We start from the raw sequence: 6556 nt of genomic DNA on the forward strand, positions 1-6556 counted from the left end.
CTTGAGCTCTTGATCTCAACTGATCTTACCACCTTGGCCTCCCAAAGTTCTAGATTACAGGTGTGAGCCATTGTGTCTGGACCATAATTTTGGTTATTGTGTGGAAATTTTAACTTCCAGTCCATGATTCTTCATGATACTTCAGTTTAGGTTTACATGAGCATTTTTTTAGGTAGAGGGTACGAAGATTTTTACCAAATTTTCGTACAAAGAAAAAAGTTATAGGAACAAAAAGAAGGATCAAAGGAAACATTTACTATACTAGACTAACAGTAAAATAGTAGTGGCCAAGTTTTTTAAGATACAGATTGCTTTGGCAAAGCAAGATGCCTATCCTTTTTGCTTACGAAACAGCAACTTTGTCAGAATATTAAAAAATGATAGTACTTGTTAATGAGGACCCCAAAATGATAAAAATTCATATCCAAAACAAGGGACCAGTGTTCTACAAGTGACTACTCCTCATAAACCATCTGAATACTCTCCTTGTACACTAAAACATTAGACATGGCTACATAAAATGAACTGAACAATGATAAAAAAAAGTTAGACATGGAGAGATTCCATTATGTAGGATCAACAAGGTATTCTTTTTTTTTTTTTTTTTTTTTGAGACGGAGTTTCACTCTTGTTACCCAGGCTGGAGTGCAATGGCGCAATCTCGGCTCACCGCAACCTCCGCCTCCTGGGTTCAGGCAATTCTCCTGCCTCAGCCTCCTGAGTAGCTGGGATTACAGGCATGTGCCACCATGCCCAGCTGATTTTTTGTATTTTTAGTAGAGACGGGGTTTCACCATGTTGACCAGGATGGTCTCGATCTCTTGACCTCGTGATCCACCCGCCTCGGCCTCCCAAAGTGCTGGGATTACAGGCGTGAGCCACCGCGCCCGGCCAACAAGGTATTCTTTCTATACGCAACCCCTTGGGATGTGGAAAAGCTTTGTTATTCAGTACCTATGGCTTTCACGGTGGTTTTCTAGGTTCTGTTTTATTTCTTCCTTTAATGACTAGTTAGATAACTGCAATTATCAAGAATACAGAGGATAAAAAAAATAAGGGTAAACCACATGCTATCATAAAAACAGAGATTCACTAAAAACTTTCACTACAAATGATCTATAAAATTATGGGTAAAATCCAATAATGAATATCTAAAGTTATTTTATTTTACTGAATCTATTACATAACCAGATCACACTCTTCACACTCTAGACTGTTAAATATAAAACAAAGCTAAAACGGTAGCAAATATTAGAAAGAAGTGGTTTGGACACAGAAGGAGAAAACAGGAACATGATATGCAGTTACCTTCTAACTTAGCTTTCCTTTCTTTCTCTGTCCAATTCCTGGGCCATTTGGAGGGAGGGGCTGGTTTGGGAATTACAGTTTATAAGCAAAGATGCTTACATATCTAGAGAGCCAAAAAAAATCAAAAATACCATTTCCCTCCCTTTTTTTATTCTCTGATACCAAAACACACAATCTATTATTTCTTTAGCTTATTGTATAATTTATTTTAGATAAATTTATTTTAATCCAACACCTATTTATTCAACAACACACTGGTACTATGGGTCAATGAAATAACTATTCTAAAAACTGATGTAGTGAAAATTTTACCTATTTACCATGAAATAATGAACTAGTTATATGTTATAGGTACTACTTTTCCTAATGAAGAATAGGTACCTTTATGCCTAATTATTTCCCCAGTGTGCTCTAAGCATAACACCAGTATATAAGAGCCAGCCTGAAAAAGTAAAACAGATTAAATTGCCTTCAGATGATAAAGAACTTTCCTATCTCAGGCAATATTATCTCTAGACAGCTACTCTTTTGAAATTACTATTTCTTATCTCATTGATATATAGCTTATGTAAGGTACATAAATTTTAAGTATATAGGTCAATGGATTTTTTACATATGCAAACATCCAGTAATCACTATCCAGATCAAAGATGCAGAACACTTCCTTGTGCCCCTTTCCAGTGAATACTTCCTTCCCTTCACAACGGGTATCACTATTTTGATCCCTTCACAACAGGTATCACTATTTTGACAGTTCAGTTCAGTTTTGCCTATTCTTGACCCTCATTTAAAAATATGAATTAATGCCGGGCACAGTGGCTAGTAATCTCAGCACTTTGGGAGGCCAAGCCAAGTGGATCATGAGGTAAGATGAAAGGAATCACTTTTTATGTGGTTACCTCTTCATAAAAGGGGTAGAGAATTAAAAACAGTGGGTAAACTTGAAAGCTACTTGTATAATTTTAACATGGACTTTCACATGAATGAGGCCAATGTAAAATTTATAATACCACTCTAAATAACAAAATTTAAACTGTGGAGACCTGACTGAGGAGAAATTGGCACTTTCATGTAGGTTTAAGTCCAATGTGAGATTTTCAACACTCAAATAATGAAATTTAAAAATGGAGATCTTGTAATCCCAGCACTTTGGGAGGCCGAGGCGGGTGGATCACGAGGTCAAGAGATCGAGACCAACCTGGTCAACATGGTGAAACCCCGTCTCTACTAAAAATACAAAAAAATTAACTGGACATGGTGGTGCGTGCCTGTAATCCCAGCTACTCAGGAGGCTGAGGCAGGACAATTGCCTGAACCCAGGAGGCGGAGGTTGCGGTGAGCCAAGATCACACCATTGCACTCCAGCCTGGGTAACATGAGTGAAACTCCGTCTCAAAAAAAAAAAAAAAAAAAAAAATGGAGATCCCACTCACAAAAAACTGGCAACTGGGAGTGCAAAGCACCAAGCAGATTTTAGCTGTTATTTTAATAATTTTATTTATTTATTTATTTTTATAAAGACAGGGTTTCACCATGTTGGTCAGGCTGGTCTTGAACTCCCAACCTCAGGTGATCCGCCCACCTTTGGCCTCCAAAGTGCTTGGATTATAGGCGTAAGCCACCACACGCCCGGCAATTTTAATAAATTAATTACTACTATTTTTTAAATAGAGACAGAGTTTCATCACGTTGCCCAACCTGGTCTAGAACTCCTGGGCTCAAACAATTCTCCCGCGTCAGCCTCCCATAGGGTTGGGATTACTGGCATGAGCCACTGTGGTGGGCCCAGATTTTAGTTTTATATCACTTATAAGTTTGCTGCATACTAGATTTACATTTACCCTGCTTATGAGAATAATAATACCAACAAAAAAAGTTAAATTAGCGCCAGGCACAGTGGCTCACGCCTGTAACAGCACTTTGGGAAGCTGAGGTGGGTGGATCACTTGAGGCCAGTGGTTCAAGACCAGCCTCGGCAACATGGCGAAACCCCTATCTCTACTAAAATACAATAATAATAATAATAATTAGCTGGGCCTGCTCTCAAACGCCTGTAGTCCCAGCTACTTTGGGAGGTCGAGGCAGGAGAATCACTTAAGCCTGGGAGGCAAAGGCTGTAGTAAACCAAGACTGTGCCACTGCACTCCAGCCTGGGCTACAGGGAGACTCTGTCTAAAAAAAAAAAAAAAAAAAAAATTTAAACTAGCAACTGCTCCTTATCAACCCAATTTTCATCCATGAAAACATTAGGATTATAGGATAAGCCCATGAGACAGCCATGACAATTCTTGGTACAAAAAAACTGATGCAAATGGTCCACACCAGTTTTGAAAATAAATATAAAAATCCTCAAAAAATAGCAGATGGTTCAAAACTTCATTTTCTCAAAGACAGAAATTTTTGTCCGTTCCACCTTTCTCTTTTGCCTCCCCTAAACAAGTGATACATATCTATATTATGACAATATTTCTTTCCTTTTTTTTTTGAGACGAGTCTCACTCAGCTGCCCAGGCTGGAGTACAATGGCGCGATCTTGGCTCACTGCAACCACCATCTCCTGGGTTTAAACAATTCTCCCGTCTCAGCCTCCCAAGTAGCTGGGATTATAGGCACCCGCCATCACACCCAGCTAATTTTTGTATTTTAGCAGAGACGGGTTTCACCATGTTGGCCAGGCTGGTCTTGAACTCCTGACCTCATGTGACCCACCTGCCTCGGCCTCCCAAAGTGCTAGGATTAAGGCGTGAGCCACCGGGCCAGGCTCTATGACAGTATTTCACCAAAATTTTTTCACTAATAGTTCAGAGCTTCATCATAACCTTTAATTCTATTTTAAAACATCATAAGAGACTATTATTACAGCTGTTCGACAGCTGGGGAAACTGTGACATACAAAGATGAAGTATTCTGCCCAAAGTTAAGTCACTGGCAAACTGAAACACATGTCGTACTCAACTCTTTTTATGTTCTCTAGCAGCTATTTCCCTTCCTCCTGGTATTAGCAAAACAAGCTGACCTGTGTACGTAAAGGTAACCACAAAATTTTCATCAAAGTGGAAATTTAGGCGGGCGCGGTGGCGCAGACCTGTAATCCCATCACTTTTGGGAGGCCGAGGGGGGTGGGATCACCTGGGGTCAGGAGTTTAAGACCAGTCTGCAAATATGGTGAAACCACATCTCTAAATATACTAAAATATACTAAATAAACTCTAAATATACTAAATAAACTAAATATGCAAAAATTAGCCGGCGTGGTGACGCATGCCTGTAATCCCAGCTACTAGGCAGGCTGAGGCAGGAGAATCACTTGAACCCGGGAGGCGGAAGTTGCAGTGAGCCGAGATCGCGCCACTGCACACCACCCTGGCAACAGAGCGAGACTCTCGTCTCAAAAAAAAAAAGTAGGAAATTTAAATAAAATAAAATTTAAAAGACCCCTTTAACAGACTTCGTTTCAAGAATGAACACATGTTGTCCACGGTTAACCCTCTGCTAGGTAAGCTCTTCCCCTTACCCCAATTTCTTCAGCTGAAAAATTTTCTTCCTACTGGGACCACTCAAGATTGTTGTAGTTATTTCCTCCCCAAAGAAAGGAGACAATTCCACTGTCTTCTAATCCAGAATAACTTTCCTCTTTAAGCAAGTTATTTCTTTCCAGTATCCTGCTTTTCTGATGACAGCAACTTCCAAGAACTTCCCCAGATAGTCCCCACAGGCTCTAGAAGCAGCTGCCACTTTTCTCTAAAAACCAATTGCGGCCCTTGGTTCCCAGCCCACGTCTCTGGAGTCCGTGCTCTCCTCTCCACCACCCTACCCCACCGCCGCCTCAGGCCCTCTCCCCACGCGGCGTCGGCAGCTCTTGCTCACCTCGGCCCCTGACAGAAAGGGGTGCGAAGGCCCTGTGATCGTCAGGTAATTGTCATTTCCTCCGGGAAACTGGAAACCAAAAGAAAGCCGCGGGGATAAGTTAGAGGGAGCAGGGAGTTAGCCGGGAGCGACGGCTTCTGACCCCGACATTCTGACAACACTCCCCAAACCCCGCTCTCTCTCCTCTCCCTTCAGTCGCCTCTCCGCCCGGCTTCCCGTCTCTGCTTCAACCCGGTCGGCCGCGTTCTCTCGCTAGGCTTCTAAGCGATCAGGTTCCTACCTCCATCTTCACACATCGGCTACCACCGACTCAGACCCTCATCGCTCCCACCGCCCCACTGGACACGGAACTGCCGTCACTTCCGCAAGTACGTGCGTTACTCTCTGCTGATTGGAAGGAGCACAGTGCGGCTGCAGCGAGTCAGGCGCTGGGCTGTCGCCCCCTGGAGCTTGGTGGGATAATGGCACGTAGAAGTGCTAGAGGCGTCCCTGGAGGTAGCTTTGGGTACTCCTGACCTAAGGAGGATTTCTGGGGAGAGCAATAGAGACGTGATCTGGGCTAGAGGAGCCGGAGAGTGGGGGAGGGGGGAAAAAAAAAGGAGATCGGTAGATTGAGTGGCTAGAGAGGTCGGAGGTAAGTGGCTGTAGATTTCGGGCGGACCCGGAACCCAGAGGAATCGAGACCATGACTTATGCTTATCTCTTCAAGTACATCATCATCGGAGACACAGGTAACCCGCAGGTGGTCCGCCTTCAAGGCTGGGGCGGGAATCTGAAGCTCTCTAATTGGGTGGCGGGGGCGGGGCTCACTTAGTGGGCTGGGCAATTCGAGACAGGCGGGCGATTCGGGACGGCCAGGGGCGGGGCTCGGAGAGCCCCCTTCCCTGGTCTGGGAAGTCCAGATCCTGGAAGGTGTTGCAGGGTTGCGTGACACACGGAGCGTGCTTCTTTCACTTTCAGGTGTGGGGAAGTCATGTCTCCTCCTGCAGTTTACAGATAAGCGGTTCCAGCCTGTTCACGACCTCACAATAGGTAAGTGCATCCAGTTGTTCCAGAACAGATGATAAAACCTAAATTGCTAAAGTGGAAAGTTAGCAGCCTTCAGTGTTCGAAAACGTTACCCCTCACTACTTTAAACTAGTCCAAAGTTATGTTAATGAAGTGACTAATCAAACGTTGATACGTGGAGAGTAGTGTAAGGGAGAGGATATAGTTGAAAGGTAACTTTTTAAAGTGTGAGGAATAGACCCGTTATCATATAATTTTTTTCAAATACAATTTGTATGTTTATGGAAAGTCCCACGAAAGAGTAACTGCTATTCATAAATTTATCTAGGCCGGGCGCGGTGGCTCAAGCCTGTAATCCCAGCACTTTGGGAGG

The 6556-nt window shown here is 43.2% G+C and overlaps 1 long non-coding RNA gene across 2 annotated transcripts; it reads right to left on the reverse strand.

The window, feature by feature from the left end:
- Positions 1-898: 898 nt before the first annotated feature.
- Positions 899-5568, reverse strand: LOC116547614. Of its 2 annotated transcripts, none has more exons than XR_004267119.1 (3): positions 5456-5568; positions 5176-5244; positions 899-1411 (listed from the first exon to the last, which is right to left on the reverse strand). It is a non-coding gene; the product is annotated as an uncharacterized LOC116547614 (long non-coding RNA). The 2 variants fall into 2 exon arrangements; XR_004267118.1 differs by lacking the exon at positions 899-1411 and adding an exon at positions 1466-1750.
- Between the last annotated feature and the right edge of the window lie 988 nt (positions 5569-6556).

This window comes from Sapajus apella, unplaced genomic scaffold, assembly GCF_009761245.1.
Source record: "Sapajus apella isolate SASKATOON/1434 unplaced genomic scaffold, GSC_monkey_1.0 scaffold3801, whole genome shotgun sequence".
Taxonomy (NCBI): Eukaryota; Metazoa; Chordata; class Mammalia; order Primates; family Cebidae; genus Sapajus; species Sapajus apella.